Source organism: Podarcis vaucheri (assembly GCF_965113315.1).
Source record: "Podarcis vaucheri genome assembly, chromosome: 3".
Taxonomy (NCBI): domain Eukaryota; kingdom Metazoa; phylum Chordata; class Lepidosauria; order Squamata; family Lacertidae; genus Podarcis; species Podarcis vaucheri.
The window spans coordinates 3,880,666-3,907,938 of NC_138761.1; the positions used below are offsets into that span (position 1 = coordinate 3,880,666).

The 27,273-nt window shown below is 47.6% G+C and overlaps 1 protein-coding gene across 1 annotated transcript in view; it reads left to right on the forward strand.

Moving 5' to 3' along the window:
- The first annotated feature begins 852 nt into the window (after window positions 1-852).
- PNOC (prepronociceptin) overlaps window positions 853-27,273 on the forward strand; it is a 54,195-nt gene continuing 27,774 nt past the window's right edge. The window contains exon 1 of the mRNA XM_082218073.1: window positions 853-1,028. The gene's annotated coding sequence lies outside the window, so the exon portion shown is untranslated. The remainder of the gene's footprint in view (window positions 1,029-27,273) is intronic.

The window sequence follows — 27,273 nt, forward strand, 5'->3', positions numbered from 1 at the left end:
GCTGTGGGCCCCCAGATATTTCAGGACTACAATACCCATAATCCCTGACCATTTGCCATGCTGATGGGAGGTGGAGTCCAAAGGCACGTGGAGAGCCACAGGTTCCACCCACACACACCCCTTTGCTTTATGACATATGGGGAGCACTGAGTCACAGAATCTTGTCTGAGTCCACCTTATAAATTGGTGGCAGTAGTGGGATTTGAACTCAGGGCTTCCCACCCGCACACCCCTAACCACTCCACCCTGTTGGCTCTTAGGCAGGGGACAGGAGCTAAGTGGCAGAACCTATGCTTTGAATGCAGAAGCCTCCAGCTTCCTGTGCTTAGTGTCTCCCAGTCAGAAGGCTCAGGAAGCAGGTGATGGAGGGCAGCAGGTGCCTCAGATGCTGGAGAGAGGGACAGAAGAAGCTTCCATTGACTGCATCAGACTATTTGCCCATCTGCGTGGTATTGTCTGCACCAACCGGCAGCAGCTGTCCAGAATTTCAGTCGGGGAGTCTCTCGCAGCCCTACCTGGAGACACCAGAATTGACTCTGGGACCCTCCTCTGCAGCCCTCCTCCCGCAGCTGCTGCCAGCCTGAGCAGGCAACTCTGGCCCCAATGGGCAAATAACCAGAGCCGCCACAAGGCAGCGCCCGGTGAGGTCTGGAAGCACGGGACTCCCAGGGAACCTCACCAGCATCGCAGAGCCAGAGAAGCCTGAGCCCATCGGAAGCCTCACTTTTAGGGCTGCCGGTGATGCCCCTGTGCCATCGTTCCAGCTTCCTGGAGTGTGACAAACACTTTCTGGGAAGGTTTCTCTGGTGGGTGCCGAGGGGTGCGCAGCTGCTAAGCCAGGGGATCAGTCAGGTGGCTCCTTCAGAGGGTTGGACTCACCGATCCACATGTTAATGGGCTGGCAAGGTTTGTGCGTGTGTGTGTGTGTGCCTGCGTGTACATATAGAGGGGGCCACTCCGGCAGAGAACACAGTGCAAGGCTCGAACATCAGACGGAACAGTGCGACCCAGGCATCACACCCGAGCAGGTAGGCGTCTGCTAGCTCTGATTTGCCAGCCTCTCCTCTTTGTCTTGGCGGGGCTTGTGAGTTCCTGGCTTTGCATGCTCTCGAAACCAACCCAGAGATTTGGAACTGGCAGGCTTGGGGTGGGAAGGACCTGGGGGGGGGTCGGAACTGGGGAGGGAGGGGGGGCTTTATGGTTCTCCGGTGGCGAACCTCCTTCTCCGCCTTAACCTCTCCTTCAAGGAGATCAGCCGCTTAAACATTTGTTTTTGGTCCGCCAGCAGAGAGGACCAAAGAGCACGCCTTCTCTTTGAACAGGGATTGTTTGGAACCGGTTCCTTGAAGGAGGATTTGTCTTTTGATAAACTAGCTACTTTTTGTTCCCTTTTAAAGAAAAAACGCTTTTGGGTGGTGGAGGACACAGAAAAAATCACCCAATTTGAGAGAGAAGGGCGGGCGGAAATTCCTCTATGTATTGAAATGTATTAGCCGGAACAAGGTGGCATTTTGCAAATAATGCATATATTGCTTTTTTAAAAAAAAAGATAGAAAAAAAATATTTGTCGCAATGTTTGCTTTCCCTCCTTTTCCTTCCTGTGGGTATTTCTCTGCAGCCGGCTCTGAAAGCTTTGTTTTAGAACTATTTCGTTAACAGGAGACCTGTCCCTTGGGATCAAAGAGCACACACCGTGCTCTCAATTTTTCTGCTCTCCCCGCACCTATTGTCTTGCAAAGGGAATAATCCCTTCATAGACAACTGCGCATTTCCTATGGAAATCTCTCCAACTTAGAATCCAAGTTCCTTTAGGCTTCAGTTCTACGCGCGCTTACCTGGGAGCAAGCTGCGGTGAAGGGCGCAGGACTTACTTCCGAGTAGCCATACACAGGATTCCACGCTCGGTCTTCCAGAACCCCCACAGTAGGTATTTTAAAACTCCATTTCTGAACAAAAAGAAAAAGGATTTTTAAAAAGCCCTGAAAAACTTTGGAACTTTATCTTAAAGCTTTATTCCCAGAAGCGACTATTTGAAGAACAATGCTTTTTGGGCCACACACAGAGAGAGATGTTGTAAGCTGTGTTCCGAGGACAAATTTGAACCCCCAAAACAAACTTCTTCCCCTTCTGCTCGGCAGCCTCTCCGGGTTCGCATTTCTGCGGCTGAATTTTGGAGTCTTTGTCTGCCGCTTTCTCCGCACCGGATAATTCAGCCGATTATAGTCAATTTTACGATAGGATGCACATTGCGCCACTTGCGCCTCTGCAGGCATCCGATAGACCAGGGAGATCTGTAGCAAATGCAGCTCCACTGTGAGGTTGTGGTTTTTTTTTTTTTGTTTTGTTTTTTTGAGGGGGGACAGTTCTTGCAAAGAATAGGCAGGTAGAGGTAGGTCTATGGACAGAATGTGGTGCGCCTGCCATGTTGACAAAGGAGCGCGCCTCTCCTATCTCAGAACTGCATTAAAATACTATCAATGTACCAGATGCCCTCATGATGAAATGCAGCGCGCCCATGATTACAGTTTGCTCTGGGTTGTTGTTTTTTTTTAGAAAGAGGTTAATGTGCATTCCCATTACGAGTATCTCAGTTAAATCGACGGCACCTGCTTCCCACTAGATGTGTTGACATTTGGCGCCGGTTCTCTGACATGCAGGAAAGCTAATTGCTAATTCCGTAAGAGAGAGGAGGGGGGTGAAAGGCAAGGAGGGTTTAACTGTATTCTCTAAGGAACACTGCTGGTCAGCGGTTGCCTGTTCCCAGGCTTCTCATAGATCATAGAATCATAGAGTTGGAATAGACCACAAGGGCCATCGAGTCCAACCCCCTGCCAAGCAGGAAACACCATCTTTCGTGTCCGTTGTTGTTTAGTCGTGTCCGACTCTTCGTGACCCCCTGGACCAGAGCACGCCAGGCACTCCTGTCTTCCACTGCCTCCCACAGTTTGGTCAAACTCATGCTGGTAGCTTTGAGAGCACTGTCCCACCATCCCATCCTCTGTCGTCCCCTTCTCCTTGTGCCCTCCATCTTTCCCAACATCAGGGTCTTTTCCAGGGAGTCTTCTCTTCTCATGAGGTGGCCAAAGTCTTGGAGCCTCAGCTTCAGGATCTGTCCTTCCAGTGAGCACTCAGGGTTGATTTCCTTCAGAATGAAGATGTTTGATCTTCTTGCAGGCCATGGGACTCTCAAGAGTCTCCTCCAACACCAAAATTCAAAACCAACACTTCTTTGGCCATCAGCCTTCTTTATGGTCCAGCTCTCACTTCCATACATCACTACTGGGAAAACCATAGCTTTAACTATACGGACCTTTGTTGGCAAGGTGATGTCTCTGCTTTTTAAGATGCTGTCTAGGTTTGTCATTGCTTTTCTCCCAAGACCTTCATGTCCACCACATGCTTTATCTGCTAGTTAACCTGGTGTTGACAGCAGAAAGCAAAATCTTTGCAATGTTTTGGATCATTAAAAAAAAGAAAGGAAGACAAACACATATATATGCATTTGATGGGCAATTTTAGGTTTAGGAAATCTTCGCTAAAGATGCAGTTTTACTGGGAACCAATTCCCATTGGAAGCACAGAGACTTGGCTCCCAAGCACACCAGTCTCTGACCTGCCTTCCGCCTCTCTCCCATCGCTAAAATCACACAACCTGGCTACAGCTGGGCAAGAGATGTCCACATCCTTAACCTCCATCAGAGAAGGTGTGTTTGCTCAGACCACAGTTAGAAGCAGCAGCACTTCTGAATCCCAGTTCCTGGAAACCACAGGAGGGGAGAATTGTTCCGATCCTGTTTGCGGGTTTCCCAATAGAGGCATTTGGTTGGAAGGTGCTGATCCAGCATCTCCTTGGGTTATCTGGGAAGCCCACAAACAGGAATGGAGTGTAATGGGACTCTCCCACTTGTGGTCTCCAGCAGCAGGTGTTTGTTATTGTTTAGTCATTTAGTCGTGTCTGACTCTTTGTGACCCCCTGGACCAGAGCACGCCAGGCACTTCTGTCTTCCACTGCCTCCCACAGTTTGGTCAAACTCATGTTTGTAGCTTCGAGAACACTGTCCCACCATCTCATCCTCTGTCGTCCCCTTCTCCTTGTGCCCTCCATCTTTCCCAACATCAGGGTCTTTTCCAGGGAGTCTTCTCTTCTCATGAGGTGGCCAAAGTCTTGGAGCCTCAGCTTCAGGACCTGTCCTTCCAGTGAGCACTCAGGGCTGGTTTCCTTCAGAATGGATAGGTTTGATCTTCTTGCAGTCCATGGGACTCTCAAGGGTCTCCTCCAGCACCAGAATTCAAAAGCATCCATTCTTCGGTGATCAGCCTTCTTTATGGTCCAGCTCTCACTTCCATACATCACTACTGGCAGGTGTTTAGAGGTAGACTATTCCTGACCCTGGAGGCTCTGCAAATGCATTACAACTGATAGTCATTGTTCGCCTTATCTCCCAGTGAAGTTGCTGATGACTACCTTGTGGTCTCCCATGCTGTAGCTGAAGGAGCCCTTCCATTTGTCTCTTCCTGAATCTTCCAGCCTTCCACTTTGCTGGATGGTCCCTGCCTTTTAGTGTTCTGGTGAAAAGCTTCTCTCTATCTACAATGAGCATAATTTCCTGCACCTCTGTTGCATCTTCTCTCACCCATATTTCTTCCAAATGAAAAATGCTCCAAACCGTTGCCTTCTCTTTTGGAAGTTGCTCTGGTCCCTGGATCATTCTAGTTGCTGCTTCTATGCTCTTAGGGACACAGGGAGCTGCCTTGTGGCCTCAGGCCTGTGGGCCAATGACCTCAGCATCGTCTACACCAGGGGTAGGTAACCTAAGGCCCAGGGGCCGGATGCGGCCCAATCGCCTTCTCAATCCGGCCTGTGGACGGTCTGCGAATCATGTTTTTACATGAGTGTTGTTGTTGTTGTTTAGTCGTTTAGTTATGTCTGACTCTTCGTGACCCCCTGGACCAGAGCACGCCAGGCCCTCCTGTCTTCCACTGCCTCCCGCAGTTTGGTCAAACTCATGCTGGTAGCTTCGAGAACACTGTCCCACCATCTCGTCCTCTGTCGTCCCCTTCTCCTTGTGCCCTCCATCTTTCCCAACATCAGGGTCTTTTCCAGGGAGTCTTCTCTTCTCCTGAGGTGGCCAAAGGATTGGAGACTCAGCTTCACGATCTGTCCTTCCAGTGAGCACTCAGGGCTGATTTCCTTCAGAATGGATAGGTTTGATCTTCTTGCAGTCCGTGGGACTCTCGAGAGTCTCCTCCAGCACCAGAATTCAAAAGCATCAATTCTTCAGCAACCAGCCTTCTTGATGGTCCTGCTCTCACTTCCATACATCACTACTGGGAAAACCATAGCTTTTACTATACGGACCTTTGTTGGCAAGGTGATGTCTCTACTTTTTACATGAGTAGAATGTGTGCTTTTATTTAAAATGCATCTCTGGGTTATTTGTGGGGCACAGGAATTTGTTCATTCCCCCCAAAAAAAAATATATAGTCCGGCCCCCAACAAGGTTTGAGGGACAGTGGACTGGCCCCCTGCTGAAAAAGGTTGCTGACCCCTGGTCTACACTGGCTGGCAACTGCTCTCCAAGATTTCAGCCAGGAGGGGTCTTCCCCAGCCATACCCAGAGATGCGCTGGAGGCTTGAACCCACAACCCTCTGTGCGCAAGGCAGATGCTCTACCACGGAGCTACAGAACTCCCCTCATTTCCCTCTGTCTGCTCGCAGGAGTCCTCGCTTGCCTGCCCAGCGCTCTCTCTCAGGACCCGAAATGTGCAAATGTCTGGGCCCACCCAACTCTCCAAAATAAGGGCTGAGGGGGCGTGTCAGGTGCTGGCACAGAGGGCAGAGCATGCGGCAGTGGCAGACCCCGGGTGACATCAAAATTTGGCTCCCCCGCTTCCCTTACTCCATTCTAAGTCATAGTTCTTGCACCCCCAGGACTCCATGCCCAGTGTGAATGAACCGGCTGCACTCCCTTAAGAGCCACACATTTAAAGCGCACAACTCCCTCCACTCCCGAATACTGGGAACTGTAGTTTCTCGAAGGCGCTGGGAACTTTAGCTCTTTGCAGCAGAAACTGTGGTTCCTGGGATGCTTTAGAGAAGCCATGTGCAGAGGGCAAAGAGCTAAAGTGTGCGCTTTAAATGCGCGGCTCTGCCCATAGACTTAGTTTGTGCCTACCAGCTTATCATAGAAGGGACCCAGGGGATATCTAGCCCTGCAGTGGTCAAACTTAGAGCTCTGTTCTGAAGCACAGGATCGTGTAACCTGCAGCTTGGTCCGTGTTGAGGTTGCACAGTGATTTTTAGAATAAAAGCTTCAGCACTTAGCCAGACAAGAGCCTGACACCAGTACTGTCTACACTGATTGGCACTGGGAATTGAACGCAAGACCCTCTCCTTGCAATGCAGAGGGGCTACCACTGAAGAATAGCCTTTGCCATCTTCCCCTCCGCCTTTCCTGTAGAATTGTAAAGTGGGAAGGGACCCTGAGGGTTTTATAATTATGTGTTTTAAAGTGTTTTAAATTTGTTGTTACCTGCCCTGAGAACCGGGAAGTGTGGGGTATAAATAAATAAATTATTATTATTATTATTATTATTATTATTATTATTATTATTATTATTATCATCATCATCATCTAGTCCAACACCTTGTTAAGGTAGAATCCATTTGCTGGACACAAATGATCATATATTATTATATATTATTATTACGGTATTTTTAAAAAACAGAATTTTTTTGGTAAGGAAAGTAATAGGAAAATGTAATTGGAAAATGTGGAATAGCAACTGTTTGCTACTGCGTTGCATAACCTCCCTGCCTGCCTCGTACAAACAAATCAGAACAAATTGTGGACCAAGTGGTTGTCTGGAAGCAACCTCAGGGAAGGCCAGCCCCAAGGGAAACCCACAAGCAGAACCCAAACACAAGAGCATTCGCCACTCCTGGAGTTCCCAACTACTGGTTTGCATTTCATAGAATCATAGAATCATAGAGTTGGAAGAGACCACAAGGGCCATCGAGTCCAACCCCCTGCCAAGCAGGAAACACCATCAGAGCACTCCTGACATATGGCTGTCAAGCCTCTGCTTAAAGACCTCCAAAGTAGGAGACTCCACCACACTCCTTGGCAGCAAATTCCACTGTCAAACAGCTCTTACTGTCAGGAAGTTCTTCCTAATGTTTAGGTGGAATCTTCTTTCTTGTAGTTTGGATCCATTGCTCCGTGTCCGCTTCTCTGGAGCAGCAGAAAACAACCTTTCTCCCTCCTCTATGTTACATCCTTTTATATATTTGAACATGGCTATCATATCACCCCTTAACCTCCTCTTCTCCAGGCTAAACATGCCCAGCTCCCTTAGCCGTTCCTCATAAGGCAACGTTTCCAGGCCTTTGACCATTTTGGTTGCCCTCCTCTGGACACGTTCCAGTTTGTCAGTGTCCTTCTTGAACTGTGGTGCCCAGAACTGGACCCAGTACTCCAGGTGAGGTCTGACCAGAGCAGAATACAGTGGCACTATTACTTCCCTTGATCTAGATGCTATACTCCTATTGATGCAGCCCAGAATTGCATTGGCTTTTTTAGCTGCTGCGTCACACTGTTAGCTCATGTCAAGTTTGTGGCCAACCAAGACTCCTAGATCCTTTTCACATTTCTTCCTCCAGCTATGGCTAGTAGGAGCCACCCATAGCCCTTTCCTTCAAGAATTTCTCCAGTCCTCTTTTAAAGCCATCTAGGTCAGTGGCCATGACTGCCTCCTGTGGCAAGGAGTTCCATAGTTAAACTATGCACCGTGTGAAGGATAAAGGATTTTAATTTGCCGCCCCCGACTCTTCCAGCATTCAGCTTCATGAGATGCCCCACATGTTGAGAAGAAGAGGAAAACCTTTCTCTCTCTCAACTTTCTCTTTTTAAAAAACTCCCAGCAGGTTACCTTGCCTTCTCTCTGAACTAAAATAAAGGAAAAGGGACCCCTGACCATTAGGTCCAGTTATGGATGACTCTGGGGTTGCGGCGCTCATCTCGCTCTATAGGCCAAGGGAGCCGGCGTACAGCTTCCGGGTCATGTGGCCAGCAGGACTAAGCCGCTTCTGGCGAACCAGAGCAGCGCACGGAAACGCTGTTTACCTTCCCACCAGAGTGGTACCTATTTATCTACTTGCACGATACGATACAATACGATACGATATGATAATCTTTATTGTCATTGTCCCATACAGAATGAAATTGAAAAATCTACATAAGACATTCAAAAGCCAACAAGCCTGCTATCCCAGCTATCCCAACCTGGTTAGTCCCCTAAAAACTCTGATACCCATTTATAGATACAATATCCTCCCATACAGACTCCTTAAAGGTAAAGGTAAAGGTACCCCTGCCTGAGCGGGCCAGTCTTGACAGACTCTGGGGTTTGTGCGCCCATCTCACATCTATTGGCCGGGGGCCAGCGCTGTCCGAAGACACTTCCGGGTCACGTGGCCAGCGTGACAAAGCTGCATCTGGCGAGCCAGCGCAGCACACGGAACGCCGTTTACCTTCCCGCTGGTAAGCGGTACCTATTTATCTACTTGCACCCGGGGGTGCTTTCGAACTGCTAGATTGGCAGGCGCTGGGACCGAACGGCGGGAGCGCACCCCGCCGCGGGGATTCGAACTGCCGACCTTTCGATCGGCAAGCCCTAGGCGCTGAGGCTTTAACCCACAGCGCCACCCGCGTCCCTTACAATGCGTTTAAAACCAAAATCGCATTTCGGTAGAAACTGTTTCTCAGGCGGCTAGTCCTAGTCTTTATAACCCTGTACCTTCTTCCAGAAGGCAGAAGCTGAAAGAGATCACTTCCGGGGTGCGCACTATCCTGCGCTATCTCTGCAGTTTTCTTATGGCACCTGGAAGCATAGATTTGATCCAAGGTGGGAAGAGTGCACCCAATTATTCTCTCCGCAGTCTTTACAACCCTGGACAGCATTGCTTTTTTCCCTGACCGAGCAGCTCCCAAACCACACACACAAACAAGACTGCTAGGTTGGCAGGAGCTGGGACAGAGCAATGGGAGCTCACCCCGTCACAGGGATTCGAACCGCCAACCTTCTGATCAGCAAGCCCCAGGCTCAGTGGTTTAACCCACAGCGCCACCCAAATGCTGCAGACTCCCTTCTTAGGAGGCTTGCTCCGTCCCCTGGCTCGCTTTGGTGAACCTGATCTGCCCACTCAGCATCTGCTACAAGTAATACGCAAAGGCCAGGCAATTTAGTCTCCTCCCTCTCTCGTAAAATCTCCCTGGTGGCAAAACCTGACTGTACTCTGGCCATGCAAGTCATTAACAGGAAGCATTTCATTCGATACCCAGGAGCATCTTGCTGTTTGGAAACCTGGAAATCCATTCCCAGGCAGTGCAGGCAATACCAGACCTTCCAAGTGTCCTTATTTCGCAGGGACAGTCCTGGATTCACAGAAGCCGTCCCGGTTTTTGCTTTGATCCCAGAATGTCCTGCATTTCCTTTGTTGTTGTTGTTTAGGCGTTCAGTCGTGTCCAACTCTTCGTGGCCCCATGGACCAGAGCACGCCAGGCACTCCTGTCTTCCACTGCCTCCCGCAGTTTGGTCAAACTCATGCTGGTAGCTTCGAGAACACTGTCCAACCATCTCGTCCTCTGTCGTCCCCTTCTCCTTGCGCCCTCCATCTTTCCCAACATCAGGGTCTTTTCCAGGGAGTCTTCTCTTCTCATGAGGTGGCCAAAGTCTTGGAGCCTCAGCTTCACGATCTGTCCTTCCAGTGAGCACTCAGGGCTGATTTCCTTCAGAATGGAGAGGTTTCATCTCCTTGCAGTCCATGGGACTCTCAAGTCTCCTCCAGCACCAGAATTCAAAAGCTTTTCCTTGGGATATCACTATTTTCATCAGAGAAATGTTGGAGGGTAGGGAATTATACGACCCATGAGATAAGGAAACATACAACCTTTAGAAGACGTCTGAAGGCAGCCCTGCCCAGGGAAGTTTTTTAAATGTTTAATGTTTTATTATGATTTTATATTTGTTGGAAACCACTCAAGAGTGGCTGGGGCAGCCCAGTCAGATGGGTGGAGTATTATTATTATTATTATTATTATTATTATTATTATTATTATTAAATAGAATATCCCTATTTTCATTGGAGAAATGTTGGAGGGTATGCAGTACTGAGCTTGGGGAGCAAATGGTCTAACTCACGCAGCGTGCAGAGTTATGCAGAAGCAATGCTTCTGAGTGCTGATTGCTGGAAGCCACAGGAGAGGAGAGTGTTGGAATTGTGCTCTGATTCCCACAAGCAGCTCCGGCAACTCCCTCAGGCGGCAGGATCCACACGGGCTGCAGAACCAGATGTAGATATTATTTAATATCACATACATCTCAAATTCTTAACATTTGCTATATATTCCTCCCTCCCTCCCCTCCAAGACTTCCCCCAACTTGCATTTCTGGTTTGTTTCTCTTTTCACCCGCTTTGCTGTCTCTCAGCAGGAAAAGTTATTAATAACATAACACCAAACCTTAAAAACATAAAAATAAAATTAAATACATCATCTTATTTCACTATCTTCCGAACATTTTCTGATGCTAATAATGTGAATGTTTATTTAAATCCTGACACCAAGTCTATTGCCTTTCTTTGTTTCTGCAAATATAACATGAATGGTTCCCGCTCTTTTTCAAAATCTCTGTTGTCTTTTTCTCTTAGTCTTTCTGTCATTTTTGCCAATTCGGCATAGTTCATCAACTTCTCTTGCCATTGTTCTTTAGTTGGCATTTCTCCAGTCTTCCAATTTTGTGCAATCAACATTCTTGCTGCTGTAGTGGCACTCATAAATAACCAGAACCAGATGTAGATATTCATTCCCATTCCCTTGTTCCTGATGCAGATCTTCATTCACCCATTATTCCCTGGTGGGCAGAGAGGGGGAGACTATTTTGCCATTCGCCTCAGGTGCCAAAATGTCTTGGGCCGGCCCTGGCCACAGGCAATCTGGTTGGCGGCCGCTGTGAGATCAGGATGCTGGACTAGAGGGGTCATTGGCCTAATCCAGGAGGATCTCTCCTTATGTTTTTACGCACTCAGAACCTGCCTGTGGGCTTCCTGTTTGCGCATCTTTTTGAACATGGCAACAACAAGATGTTGAGCTAGATCAAACTCCAGGGCTCTCCTTAAAGGTCAAGGGACCCCTGACCATTAGGTCCAGTCGTGGACGACTCTGGGGTTGCAACGCTCATCTCGCTTTATTGTCCGAGGGAGCTGGCGTACAGCTTCCGGGTCATGTGGCCAGCATGACTAAGCCGCTTCTGGCGAACCAGAAGAGTGCACGGAAACGCCGTTTACCTTCCCGCCGGAGCGGTACCTATTTATCTACTTGCACTTTGACATGCTTTCGAACTGCTAGGTTGGCAGGAGCAAGGACCGAGCAACAGGAGCTCACCCCGTTGCGGGGGATTCAAACTGCCCACCTTCTGATCGGCGAGTCCTAGGCTCTGTGGTTTAACCCACAGCGCCACCCGCCTTCTTATAAAACCATCCTTTCCCAGATGTGGAGCTTTTACCAATGCCCCCCCCCCATTATGGTCTCACCCCCTTCTTTGAAAATCCACCCTTCCCGTTCTGTCGACGCTTTAGGTGTCTAGTGATGAAGACATGAGAAATGAACCAGAGCTTTTATTTCTGAGTTGTTGCTTCGAATGTCAGCTCTTTCTGTGGGTGACTTTTGATGATACTATATTTTAATATGCTTGTTTCCATGATGTTGGCTGTGTGTCCACCATCAAGCATTTTATAATGTTGCAGGAACAACCCCCCCCCCCAATCATTCAGTTTGTACAAACACGACACACACACACACACACACACACACACACACACACCATATGCGACGTTTCTGTTATAAATTCATAGTAAATCAACCATACATCGGATTTACACCGGTCCACTTTTATTTTACTCCATGAAGGAAGGACTATCAAAGGGGGATGGTTTGATACAGGACGGCCATAATCCCTTAACCGTACCAGGACATACACAGGAGCCCTACCCAGTTGGCATGACAACCTTGATGGTCCCAGACAGAAGACCATCCAGGTCACAAAGGACTTGTATATGGGAGTGGATTCAACATGGACTGGAACAAAGGACAATGATCAGATCTTCCCTCTGGGGGCAGGAAACTGCCAACTCCCCTTTGTCCTCTGGAAATGACTCATGGGGAGGGGGAAAAGAGGAACCAGCTGGGTGACAGGACACTCAAGTTACCTCCACAACTCCTCCCTCAACCCCTCCTTTCTGCGATGTAGTTGTGATGTAGTCTTAGGGGTGTAGTTTGGGGGATTAGTAACTAATAAAAGTTGGGGTCGTCTTTTGTTCTGGGCTTCCATTTTGCTTCATCTTGTTGTGGATGGGAGACCTGTCACGACAGTATCCAATAAAGGCCAAGGCTACAGGCTGCTGTTTTGCTCCAAGTTATCCTGGTTGGTGCCTTTGTTTTTGTCCAAGGGAGCCTTCGGATTTTTCCGTTAACAATAACAACCACTCTACAGAATCCTGAAAAATGTAATTTACCATTCATGGAGCTACAAGGTGTGCGGGGAGAGAGATGTGTATCCCACCTTGAGCTCGTTGGAGAAAGGGAGAGATATAAATGCAACAATAAGTAAATAAATGCTCTGCAAGAACTAAGGACATAAGCAAGGCTTAAACGTTGCCCCCAGGCTGCCTCCCCACTTGAAATAAGAAACGTTTTGTTGGGAAGCTTTTTAATCATTTCCTGCTCACCCCACCCCAGATTTTTTTTTGGGGGGGGGGATGTGACACACAATTAACCTCCCATCTCAGCTTATTCCTGATCACCAAAGAGCTAAAGGTGGCACAGGTTGCAATCAATAATAATAATAATAGAATTTATAGACTGCCCTATACCCACAGACCTCACTTCCTGGAGAGTAAGCCAAATTGAGCACAGTAGGATTTATTTCCAGAAAATAAGTATGCTCAGGATTGTGCTGATGAACTGGATTATCCTCATGGTAATAATAATAATAATAATAAATTTTATTTATATCCCGCCCTCCCCAGCCGAAGCCGGGCTCAGGGTGGCTAACAACAATAAAACAGTACAAAGTACAACATAAACAACATTCTAAAATCATTCATTATAAAAATTAATTAATTCAAGCCTCTAGCAACCATTGGGCCAGAGCTCTGCGAAGATTGCCGAGGGAGGGAGTCAGGCTGTGCCCTGGCCAAAGGCCTGGTGGAACAGCTCTGTCTTGCAGGCCCTGCGGAAAGATGTCAAGTCCCGCAGGGCCCTGGTCTCTTGTGACAGAGTGTTCCACCAGATCGGAGCCACAGCCGAAAAAGCCCTGGCTCTAGTTGAGGCCAGCCTAACTTCTCTGTGGCCTGGGACCTTCAAGATGTTTTTATTTGAAGACCGTAGGTTTCTCTGTGGGGCATACCAGGAGAGGCGGTCCCGTAGGTACGAGGGTCCTAGGCCATATAGGGCTTTAAAGGTTAAAACCAGCACCTTAAACCTGATCCTGTACTCCACCGGGAGCCAGTGCAGCTGGTATAGCACCGGGTGAATGTGATCTCGCAGCGAAGACCTCGTAAGGAGTCTCGCCGCGGCATTCTGCACCCGCTGGAGTTTCTGGGTCAGTCTCAAGGGCAGCCCCACGTAGAGCGAGTTACAATAATCCAGTCTGGAGGTGACCGTCGCGTGGATCACAGTGGCTAGGTCAGGGCGAGAGAGGTAAGGAGCCAACTGCTTAGCTTGGCGGAGATGGAAAAATGCCGCCTTTGTTATAGCTGCAATCTGCGCCTCCATGGAAAGGGAGGTGTCGAAGATTACACCCAAACTCTTAACGGACGGTGCTGGCACTAATTGCGCCCCCGCAAGAGATGGGAGTTGCCCCCCCAATCCCATATCGCCCCGTCCCAGCCACAGGACCTCTGTCTTCAAAGGATTTAGCTTCAACCGGCTCCCACGTAACCATCCAGCCACAGCTTCCAAACATCTGGTCAGTGTGTCTGGGGCCGAGTCAGGATGGCCATCCATCAACAGATAGAGTTGGGGTAGAAGTTTATAACATGAAGCTGAAACAAAAAAATAAGGTCTTTTATGTACAGTGGTGCCTCGCAAGACGAAATTAATCCGTTCCGCGAGTCTCTTCGTCTTGCGGTTTTTTCGTCTTGCGAAGCACGGCTATTAGCGGCTATTAACGGCTTAGTGGCTTAGCGGCTTAGCGGCTATTAACGGCTTAGCGGCTTAGCAGCTTTAAGAAAAAGGAAACAAACTCGCAAGAACTAACAAGATGTTTTGTCTTGCGAAGCAAGCCCATAGGGAAATTCGTCTTGCAGAACGACTCAAAAAACGGAAAACTCTTTCGTCTAGCGAGTTTTTCGTCTTGCGAGGCATTCGTCTTGCGGGGCACCACTGTATAATAAATGTTCATAAATGTACCAACCAAGCACGTACATAGATATGTGGACTACACATCTGGAGCAGCACAGGAAGACCGTCCTGAAACCATTTTGACTCCCAAGCTGACCAAATGTTTCTCTGCAAGGAGGGAGGGGATGAGGGAACCTCCCCATAGTCTCAGGAATTGGGTAATCACCATCTCAAAGGAATGGCCAGACTACCAGGAAAGGCAATCAGATAAGGCATTATCAGATAACCTGGCAGACAGGAAAAACTAAAACATTCAAATTTCTGTTGTAGACCGCCTTTTCTGTGATGTAGGTATAATGAAGCAGGAACCCCCCCACCCCAATCATTCTGTTTGTACAAACTTCACACACACTCACACTCACACACTACATACGCCACATTTCTGTTATAAATTCATAGAAAATCAACCATACATCGGATTTGCACTGTTCCATTTTTATTTTACTCCATATGACAAGGACTATCAAAGGGGGGTGGCTTGGCTCTGGTCAGCCATAATCCCTTCACCATCCCAGCACATCCACAGGAGCCCTGCCCAGTTGCTATGTCAACCCTGATGATCCCAGACAGAAGACAATCAGGATCACAAAGAAGTTGCATATGGGAGTGGATTCAACATGGACTGAAACAAAGGACAATGATCAGATCTTCCCTCTGGGGGCAGGAAACTGCAAACTCCCCTTTGTCTCCTGGAAGTGACTCATGGGCAGGGGGAAAGGAAGAACCAGCCAGGTGACAGGACACTCAGGTTACCACCAACTCCTCCCTCAACCCCTCCTTTCTGTAATGTATGCATGATGTTTCTGGGGGTGGGCTTGAGCTAGAGGATGGGAATTTCAAAAGTTTTTATAAGGTCTTGCACACCATCTTTCTGGGTCTTTCCTCTCTCCTGCAAGTGAGGGGAACACCCTGTTTCAACAGTTCAGTAAAGGCCAAGCCTACAGGCTGCTGTTTTGCTCCAAGTTATCCTGGTTGGTGTCTTTGTTTTTGTCCAAGGGAGCCCGCAGATTTTTCCGGTAACATAATGTATGGAGGGGTGGACTTGAGCTCCAGGAAAGGCAATTTAAAATGTCTATATAAGCTCAGGCACACCTTTGTTCTGGGTCCTCCTCCTTTCCTGCGTCTGGGGGGAGCACCCTGTTGCAACAGTTCAATAAAGATCAGGCTTACTAGCTGCTTTGCTTCTCAATATTCTCTGGTTGGCCTCTGTTATTTTCTCCTACTGATGGAGAACCTGCAAAGGACTCTATAAGGGCTCTTGTGTCCCCCATAAGGGAATAAGGGCAGATTTTGTTTACAACAAAACACAGCATGGAGAAAGTCAACAGAGCAAAGTCTTCATCCCTCTCTCCTTGTGGGATGGGTTTGACTGGATAGGAGAGGGTATATTCATTACAATTTATCTCTCTGGGCACCCATGTGTGTGGGCTGAACAGAGTTTCAAACTCCCCTCCTGGGCAGCAAAATTAAAAGCGAAGCAATCAGGCTGCAAAACCTTGTTTTCAGAAAGTGCGGCTACAAAGTAGAGCTTTCCCCTCCTTGCCCCGCTTAACAAAGAATCAGGCAACAGCCTGGGAAGCAAGTATAAAAATATAATTTAATCGCTTACATTCTTGCATTGGTTCACAGCAATGACAGCAGTAAAATCCATGCAGGCAAAATATTTATATTTACAGTATGACCAGCTTCAGGCATGTGCCTGGAACTATAGCAACAACAGGGCACAGCTGCCCTCAGGATCAGGGCCGGATTTAGGCTGGACGAGGCCCTGAGCTCCTGAAGGGAATGGGGCCCTTTATATGTTCAGCTGTCCTTTGTCAACAACCAATTGTCACTGTTTTTTGTGCTGAATATATGCTATCTGGTAATTTTGATGGACCTAACAAGTGTCTGAAGCCATTTTCACATGTTGTTGTGCAACCAATCCATGCAGAATGTAGGCACCCTATATATAGAAATAAGCAAATCAGTGGTATTTTAGGGAGCAGGCGAGCAGGCGGGACCCATTACTTACATCACAGGAGCCTGCACAACACAAAACACTTTTGCTGTATGTAGGTTTTATTATGTTTTAGATCTTATATTTTGGAAATATACATTCAGGGTTTTTTTTTCCTTTAATTTTTTTGGGGGCCCCCAAGAGAGTGGGGCCCTAAGCTATATCTTGTTGAGCTTATACGTAAATCCGGCACTGCTCAGGGCTGGTCAAAGGAAGAGAGAGAGAGGAAGAGGAAGTACTATATGCTCCTTCCTCTCCAGGAGAGAGGAAATGACATCACACAGAGCCCTCTCTAGCAATTGCATTTCTCTGGTCTGAGTATCTGCCTATCAGCAATACAGCTCTGTGGGCATAGCTCCTTCTCATGAGAACTAGCAAGTATATAAATGTAAACAAATGTTGGAAGGTTCAGAACAGGTAAAAAAGAGAACTTCTTCATCCAGCACAAAGTTGAACTATGGAACTCCCTGCCACACTGTTAACGGAGAAATCTGAGGGCTCCCTTGGGCAAAAAACAAGGACACCAGCCAGGAATACCAGAGCAAAACAGCAGCCAGTAGGCTTGGTCTTTACTGAAGACTGTCGCGACAGGACTGCCACCTGCCACCAGGTGAAACAAGGTGGAAGCCCCGAACAAAAGAGAACCCAAACTTTTATTAGCTGCTCATCCCCATGTTACACCCCCCAAGCTACATCACTAATACATCACGGTTACATCATGAAAGGGGAGGTCTGGTGGCAGGAATCTGAGCATCCTGGACCCTGCCCCATGGTTCCCCTTGCCCTCCACCAAACACCCCTCAAGTGTAACAAAAGAGATATTTACAATTCCCTGTTTCCCAGCCAAGTTCATCCCACCCTTTTGTCTTCACCTGGGTTTGTTCTTTCTGGAATGGCTACCTGTCTGGCACTCAGGTATCAGGATGCCAGGGATTATCCCTCAGGCAGAGGGGCTGCTGAGTAGCTGAGCTCACATGTCTAGATGAATTTCTGAAGTTTTCCCTGTGAGCCGGTACATAGATACACTTATCAGTGAATTCTTACATTTGGTGCAGCAGAGGCCCTTTGAATAGATAGGAAGAAACTGCAATGAAGTGTTTCGTGGGGACAAATCACAAAAGTGATTGTGTTGATTTTGGGAGTGGGCTGCATGTGCATGATATCTGCTGGAGGGGCAACCCCCCCAACCCGTACATAAATTCCTGCAACAACAGGAGACAGTGCTGCTCAGCTATCTAGGATTAGACAAATTCATGCCTTCACGACTGAAAAGAGAGAGAGTTATTGCGCTCGGATCCTGATTGCGGGCTTCCCTTGGAGGCATTAGATTAGATGGGACTTGGGCCTGATCCTGCGCGTTCTCCTTCTGCTCTTATAATCTGCGTTTTCCAGAACAAGATTCAAACCGAAACACTGCCAGCCTTTGAGATTTGCACTTCTCCGAATTTTGCAGCCAAGTAACGCGTGTATGAAAAGAAGCTCATTTACTAGGCTAGAGGGTGCATATGAATTTATTTTCGTTATTTGGTTAAAAGCGTTCGTCAACCGTTCAATTTTTTTAAAAAAAATCTCTGTGATGCAAAAATAATGCAAAAAGCAAACATTGCCATTGAAATGAAAAGGCACCCAGACACCAATAAACCAGCAGTAGAAAAACATGTAAAAGGCTCTGAGAGCAAATAAAACCGTCAGTGTCTTATGCTTGAAAAGGATCTATTAGTGAAAATGTGCATTCTGTTAAGGGGAAAGTGCTTTGCAAAAGCATATCAATTAGGCGAGATTGCACACCAAAGCGTGTAGCGTCAGAAATTCTGATGGATTTCCACAAGGGCTTCATAGATGAAAAAAAATCACAAGCTAATGTCAGAATGTGAAGCATTAAACTTACGGTTGAGGGTGGGGGGTGAGAAACAGAGAAATGGACAGGTTCGCTTGGCTCTTCTCCCAAGTAAAACTCCACAAAGGCTGCAGGATGCTGCTCAACAGAAAAGGTCTGTGTTGACCCTCACCCTACATGCTCAATGGGACTTACTCTCCAGAAAGTGTGTTTAGGAGTTAGCCCGAAGATGGAAGGACTAGCAACAAAAGAAGAGCGGCAGATGAAATTATTGGAATAATAATAATAATAATAATAATAATAATAATAATAATAATAATAATAATAATTTATTATTTATACCCCGCCCATCTGGCTGGGTTTCCCCAGCCCCTCTGGGCGGCTTCCAACAAAACACTAAAATACAATAATCTATTAAACATTAAAAGCTCCCCTAAACAGGGCTGCCTTCAGATGTCTTCTAAAAGTCTGGTAGTTGTTGTTCTCTTTGACATCTGGTGGGAGGGCGTTCCACAGGGCGGGTGCCACCACCGAGAAGGCCCTCTGCCTGGTTCCCTGTAACTTGGCTTCTCGCAGCGAGGGAACCGCCAGAAGGCCCTTGGCACGTGACCTCAGTGTCCTGGTAGAACGATGGGGGTGGAGACGCTCCTTCAGATATACTGGACCGAGGCCATTTAGGGCTTTAAAGGTCAGCACCAACCCTTTGAATTGTGCTCGGATTATGCCGAACTGGCAAAATTGACTGGGGAAATACGGAACCAGCAGGACCAGACTTTTCTGAAAGATTGGAATAAATTTATGTTGTATTTGACAGACAACTGCTGACAGGCGACATCATTAGCAGGGTTACAAGAAGTTTTGTAAGGATAAAAGTATCATTTGTTATTAAGAGTGATTTAAAAAATAATGTGGTTTTTTTAAAAGGATTGGATTTGATAAGAAGGAAAGATAATCAAATGCAGGAGCAGGGAATAAGTTTGAAAACCATTAGCCGGTGTGTGGGTGTTTGTGGAGGGAAGTATCAGGCTTATTAGCCAAATGTTGTTTATTTTGTTATACAACACTGTTGTCATTTTGGGAAAAATGTAAAAACCAGTAAAAATAATTCTGTATATATAAAAATGAAAGTTTAGGACAACCTTACAGCACCCTCCTCCAGGCTGAGCCTCCAGGAGTTTTTGTACTTCCCAACATACCTATTTACTACATGGATACTCCATCACCCCTTTCTTCCAAATTCTTCCTAGTTTGCTACCCTTCTGGGATTGTGGGAGCTGGGAAGAAGTCCACCTGTTTCAGCCCAGTTCCTGTGCCTCAGTTTCTCCTCTCCAAGTCCTAAGTAGCTGGTGGGTGTTGCAAATAAACCACCCAGGTGCTCCCAGCTATCCTGCCTTGGTCCGGCTGAATCCCTGCGTGCTTTTCCTATTATTATTATTATTATTATTATTATTATTATTATCAAAAGCGGGGAGCAAGAGAACAAGCTGTCTGCTTGCTGCCTTCGCTCTGCCTGCATCAGGTTGGCTGATGAGATGTATTTAAAATACGGGCTGTGACCGCAGCCACGCTCCGTCTCTTGGTAACTAGGGGTGGGGGAGAGAACATTACATTTCACGGCGCATTATCCCCCAAAATGCTGTCTTTTCCCGCAACCGGTCATGAAATATTTATGAACGTCGGGGGGGGGAGGGGAGCATTCTTTGCGCCGTTCTGACAGCTTTGCATTGAAAACAGGACAGACTTGCTGGGAGGGGGCAAGTTCTCTTGCACAAGCTCCGTTGAATTGAATTGGACCGGGCGAAGGAGAATCTCCCCGGAGGACTGTCTCCTCTTTTGTTTGACGTCGGCCGCCCTTACAGGGAAATTATGTTGTGAAGTATATTTCCATCCATGTGGCCTTCAACCCAGCCCTGACAGCGAGATGCCAAGCAAATGTTCATCATATCCACTGCCTACCCTCTGGGCCACAACTTGCACTGCATGGTTCAGGGAAATGTTTTCTTGAAGTGGTGTCTCCTGCAAAAAAACAAAAACACCTTTGTGTATCAGCTCAGCCTGTGACATGAGCTCCAGGAAGAAACAGGTTGCTTCGCCACATGCACCTCCTGCAACGCACCAGAATTATGATGTCTAGAGCATAAAAGCCATTGTGGTCAGAGTGGTCAGAGTCCTATAGGGGAGCCAGGGGTTTTGGTAGCAACGAGGGATGCGGGTGCCATGTGGTCTAAACCACTGAGCCTCTTGGGCTTGCCGATCAGAAGGTCAGCGGTTTGAATCCCGTGCCAGGGGCAGCTCCTGTTGCTCTGTCCCAGCTCCTGCCAACCTAGCAGTTCGAAAGCACACCGGTGCAAGTAGATAAATAGGTAGCACTGCGACGGGAAGGTAAATGGCATTTCCATGCGCTCTGGCTTCTGTCATGGTGTCCCGTTGCACCAGAAGTGGTTTAGTCCTGCTGGCCACATGACTGGGAAAACTCTCTGTGGACAAACACCTGTTCTCCCGGTGTGAAAGCGAGATGAGCACCACAACCCCATGGTCGCCTTTGACTGGACTTAACCGTCCAGGGGTCCTTTACCTTTACCTTGGCAATGAGATTCCATCATCTTGATCTGGCAATCTCCATTCAGATGAGTGTCCCTCAAATTGCATGTCCCCATAGGAAAGGCATGGTGCAATGTGATATGATAGCCGTTTTAGAGCGTGGTGCTGATGACGCCAAGGTTGCAGGTTCAATCCCCGTATGGGATGGCTGCATATTCCTAGACTGCTCTGGTCAGACCTCACCTGGAGTACTGTGTCCAGTTCTGGGCACCACAGTTCAAGAAGGACACTGACAAACTGGAACGTGTCCAGAGGAGGGCAACCAAAATGGTCAAAGGCCTGGAAACGATGCCTTATGAGGAACGGCTAAGGGAGCTGGGCATGTTTAGCCTGGAGGTTAAGGGGTGATATGATAGCCATGTTCAAATATATAAAAGGATGTCACATAGAGGAGGGAGAAATGTTGTTTTCTGCTGCTCCAGAGAAGCGGACACGGAGCAATGGATCCAAACTACAAGAAAGAAGATTCCACCTAAAGATTAGGAAGAACTTCCTGACAGTAAGAGCTGTTTGACAGTGGAATTTGCTGCCAAGGAGTGTGGTGGAGTCTCCTACTTTGGAGGTCTTTAAGCAGAGGCTTGACAACCATATGTCAGGAGTGCTCTGATGGTGTTTCCTGCTTGGCAGGGGGTTGGACTCGATGGCCCTTGTGGTCTCTTCCAACTCTAGGATTCTATGATTCTATGACTCTAGACGGTCCCTTCCAACTCTACAAGTCTTTGATTCTATGATTCTGTCGTTCACATATCTGAAGGGCTGTCACATGGAAGATGGAGCGAGCTTGTTTCCTGATGCTCCAGAGGAACCAATGGATTCAAGTTAAAAGAAGGGAGATTTTGGCAAAACACTAGGAAGAACTATCTGATGGCAAGAGCTGTTTGACTGTGGAACAGAAGGTGGTGGACCCTCCGTCATGGGAGAGGTTGGGTGGTCATCTGTCAGGAATTCTTGATCTGTGATTCCTGCTTTGCAGGGGTTGGACTAGATGACCCCCACGGGTCCCTTGTTGTTCTTTGTTGTTGTTTAGTTGTGTCCGCCTCTTCGTGACCCCCTGGACCAGAGCACGCCAGGCACTCCTGTCTTCCACTGCCTCCCGCAGTTTGGTCAAATGGGTCCCTTAAAGGGTAAAGGTAAAGGGACCCCTGGCCATTAGGTCCAGTCGTGGACGACTCTGGGGTTGCGACGCCCATCTCGCTTTATTGGCCGAGGGAGCCGGCGTACAGCTTCCGGGTCACGTGGCCAGCATGACTAATCCACTTCTGGCGAACCAGAGCAACGCATGGAAACACCGTTTACCTTCCCGCTGGTAAGCGGTACCTATTTATCTACTTGCGCTTTGACATGCTTTCGAACTGCTAGGTTGGCAGGAGCAGGGACCGAGCAATGGGAGCTCACCCCGTCGCGGGGATTTGAACCACCAACCTTCTGATCAGCAAGTCCTAGGCTCTGTGGTTTAACCCACAGCGCCACCTGCATCCCATATGGGTCCCTTACAACTCTACAATTCTGTGATTTTATGAACGACTCAATAGGCCATCAGAAAAGAGGGCTAAGGCTGACACATGGAACTGTTTGATATAGCTCACTGCCAGAACATCTGCACCCACCCCCTGTTCAGACCCAGATAGGGCTGAGTAAAACACGAATCCAAAACCTGGATAGTAGCAGCCAATCAGTGTAGATAATACTGAGACCACTTCTTCTGTTTATGATGTGCAGGGGCAGAGAATTCATTAGAAAGCGTCAAGGAGAAGGAGGAGGAGAAAAAGGGAAGAAATCCAAGCCTGTCTGAGATGGGATTTCCCTTTTACCCTCCGGGAGAAAAACAGTCCTTTAAATACTTAATTAAACTAAACTAAATACTTAATTAATTGAAGTGCTGCATAGGCAGTAAAGGCTGCCCTACTGGAAAAAATACCTCATCAGCAAGACGTGGCTACCTGGTGTATTCTCTCTCTTGCTGGGAAAAGGATGACAGAGCTGTGTGCTTTGGAGTAGTTATTGTGTCTTGGGTTTGCTGATCAGAAGGTCGGCGGTTCGTGGAAGACACAAGATCTACCCACCCGGGAAGAATGGCGGATGAAGCTGATGGACTACATGGAATTGGCGGAAATGACTGGCAGAATCCGAGACCAGGGAGAAGAGTTGATGGAAGAAGATTGGAAAAAATTTAAAGTATATTTACAGAAACATTGCAAAATTAATGAATGTTAGAAGGATGCTGGAATGAAGTTATATGGCTTTAGCAGAAATGTTATAAAGAATTAAGTAAAAATAGATTGTTAATGGACCAAAGTGGAAAATTTAAGGTTAGACTGTCTTAAGTTAAATTTTAGAACGAAAATTGAGAAAGATGGAAAGGACTTGCTGAAATAGCTAATTGAACTAGAATACAAAAAAGGGAGGTGTGAGGAGGTCGATGAAACAAGTATATGAAAGGTAAAGACATGGAAAGGTTGGATGTATTTTTAAATGTTTTTGTTCTTTTTTCTTCGTTGTTTTACTGTATTGTTTTTTTCTTTTTTCTTTTTCTTTTTTGTTTTTTATATATTGTAAGGTATTGTTTTGTTTAATTTTCTATTGTTCTTTTTCTTTTTCTGTAACCTTCAAACCCTTAATAAATATCATTTTTTTAAAAAACGGTCGGCGGTTCGAATCCCCGCAATGGTGGTGAGCTCCCGTTGCTCTGTCCCAGCTCCTGCCAACCTAGCAGTTCGAAAGCATACCAGTGCAAGTAGATAAATAGGTACCTCTGCAGTGGGAAGATAAATGGCGTTTCCATGCGCTCTGACTTTAGTCATGGTGTTCCGTTGTGCCAGAAGTGGTTTAGTCCTGCTGGCCACATGACCCGGAAAACTGTCTGTGGATAAACGCCGGCTTCCTCAACCTGAAAAGCGAGATGAGCACCGCAACCCCAGAGTTGCCTTTGACTGGACTTAACCATCTGGGGTCCTTTATCTTTTTTTTAACCTTTATTGCTGAATTAGTTCATCCTTACAGCCTCGTAGGGATGCGGGTGGCACTGTGGGTTAAACCACAGAGCCTAGGGCTTGCCGATCAGAAGGTAAGTGGTTCGAATCCCCGCGACGGGGTGAGCTCCCATTGCTCAGTCCCTGCTCCTGCCAACCTAGCAGTTCGAAAGCACGTCCAAGTGCAAGTAGATAAATAGGTACCGCTCCGGTGGGAAGGTAAACGGTCTTTCCATGCGCTGCTCTGGTTCGCCAGAAGCAGCTTAGTCCTGCTGGCCACATGACCCGGAAGCTGTACGCCGGCTCCCTCCGCCAATAAAGCAAGATGAGCGCCGTAACCCCAGAGTCAATCACGACTGGACCTAATGGTCAGGGGTCCCTTTACCTTTACAGCCTCATAGAGTAGGTGGAACAGGAAACTCTCAGGGTTGCAGGTTTGAGTCCCAAGTTGGAAAAAAAGATTGCTGCATTACAGGGGGTTGAACTAGATGACCCTCAGGGTTTCTCCCAGCTCTACGATTCCTTTATTCTTCCCAGAGTCTTGGCACGGGTGGCGATGTGTTAGTCATGCCAGCGATTCAACATCACTCTTAGCCCACTGGTGCAGTGGAGCGGGGCCAGGCAGGGACAAAGCGTTGACTCTCATTTCCCAGCAGCTGTTTGTCAAACCTCAGGATGCTGAATAAATAAAATTTTCTCGGAGAGGAACCTGTCGAAGATGCTGAGCAGAGGAAGCAACAGGTTAAACTGGCATCTGGGAGGACTAAAGGTTAAATTGCCACTTTCATTTTGAAATTATGACGGCCACCCAAGATGTCAACAAGCCCAAGAATTGCTTCGCAAGCTTTTGAGTAAACCAGAGCTCTTCACCAGGCTAGTCTTTAAGCGAACTAGTGAATGCAATGTAGGGAAGCTCTTGTTTATTGCACATAAGACTTTGCCAACAGGCGACAACTGTACGCTGGGGACTACAACTCCCATCATTCCCAGCCAGGACAGGTGAGCTGCAGAGCTGAAGCTTGGATACACGGTGCGAGGCAGCGGTGCGGCAGGTGGTGGTGCTGCGGTCAGCTCAGCGGGATCCCACCTTCGTCGCCAGTGAAATATACTCGGAGTCGAGTGTGGATTTCATGCTCTTTATTCAGCTGATAGTGGTGAGGAGGAATGGAAGTTCCCCCAAAGTGTCTGCTTTATATACATTATTTACACAATGCCCCCACATGATTGGCTAATTCCAGGATTCTCCTGTAGGCCAATCAGGTTGCGGATTCACTTCCCACCTGGAGCTGGATTGGGTGGCTCCTGTGGACCAATCAGACTGCTGCATTCTGGACCCAATTGTTCTAGGACCAATCAGACTGCTGCATTCTGGACCCTATTGTTCTAGGGCCAATCAGACTGCTGCATTCTGGACCCTATTGTTCTAGGACCAATCAGACTGCTGCATTCTGGACCCAATTGTTCTAGGGCCAATCAGACTGCTGCATTCTGGACCCTATTGTTCTAGGGCCAATCAGACTGCTGCATTCTGGACCCTATTGTTCTAGGACCAATCAGACTGCTGCATTCTGGACCCAATTGTTCTAGGACCAATCAGACTGCTACATTCTGGACCCTATTGTTCTAGGACCAATCAGACTGCTGCATTCTGGACCCTATTGTTCTAGGACCAATCAGACTGCTGCATTCTGAATCCTATTGTTCTAGGACCAATCAGACTGCTGTATTCTGGATCCCATTCAACTCAGTACATAATGGTTGAAGGCAATAATTGCAGTTCAAAGCATTTGAAGGCTGTCACATTGACAAAGGCTGCTTAGGAGGAGTGTAGTCAAAGTGTTGTGTGGCTGTGGGGATTGCCTTCCTATTTCCTTAACGAAACTTCAAAAGGGGGTTAGCCAAATTCATGGGAATAAGGCTATCCAATCATCAGCTACTAGCTATTGCAGATATTAATATTGTGCAGTCTGAAGTGACTGGAAACAGAATCACTGACTCCTTTTGGAAGAAACCATCGTCTGGACCCATAGAAATATTGTTCAAACTTTTACTTGCGGGACAAGTATCAAAACAAAATCAAAACCTCACATGAAAAATCCAAAATTATCCATACAATATCTTGTGCTGTCCAGCATAAGTTCAACATCTTAGAAAATATGAAATAACCCAAACAGACCTATAACATTACGCCTGGCGCTTTTGAGAGCTTCATTTACATCTTCTCTCCACAGAGTCTTGAGACAGAAGACTCAAAGGCAGGGGTCAGCAAACTTTTTCAGCAGGGCGCTGGTCCCCTGTCCCTCAGACCTTGTGGGGGGCCTGACTATATTTTTTTGGGGGGGGAATGAACGAATTCCTATGCCCCACAAATAACCCGGAGATGCATTTTAAATAAAAACGCACATTCTACTCATGTAAGGTAAAGGTAAAAGGACCCCTGACCATCAGGTCCAGTCACGAACGACTCTGGGGTTGCGGCGCTCATCTCGCTTCATTGGCTGAGGGAGCCGGCGTACAGCTTCCGGGTCGTGTGGCCAGCATGACTAAGCTGCTTCTGGCGAACCAGAGCAGCGCACGGAAACGCCGTTTACCTTCCCACCGGAGCGGTACCTATTTATCTACTTGCACTTTGACGTGCCTTCGAACTGCTAGGTTGGAAGGAGGAGGGACCGAGCAACGGGAACTTACCCTGTCGCGGGGATTCGAACCGCTGAACTTCTGATCAGCAAGTCCTAGGCTCTGTGGCTTAACCCACAACGCCACCCGTGTCCCTCTACTCATGTAAAAACATGCTAATTCCCGGACCATCCACGGGCCGCATTTAGAAGGCGATTGTGCCTGATCCGGCCCCCGGCCTTAGTTTGCCTGCCCATGCACAAAGGCGACTCCAAGGCAAATTTGCAACCAAATACCTTTGCCACCTGAACTAAGGTTACAAAACCCACCTGTTAGCCAGCAGGAAGCAACAATAGTTAACTGTCAACGAGTTAAACTCAGAGAGCACTCTTCTTGTTGTTCTTCAGCTTCAATGGAATCTCCCCACGCTAAACCTTTCCACCAATACACATTGAGCCATTCCCATTTCAGTGTCAATTAGAGCAATTATACTTAACACTAGCCACAAGGGTAGGGCCGGCCCACCCATGAGGCAAGGTGAGGCGACCATTTCAGGCAGCAGGAACCACAGGGCAACAGATCCCGATGGAGATCTTTATTCCCGATGTAGATCTTCACCCATCCCTTCTTCCCCGGTGGGGAGGGGAGGTTGCCATATTTTTTGGCTGGCCTCAGGTGTCAAAATGTCTTGGGCAGGTCCTGCGCGACAGCTATGTTTTCCTTCCGTTGTCCAAGGCAGTCTGCTCCTAAGTACCAGTTGCTGGGAATCACAAGGTGAAAGAGGGCTGC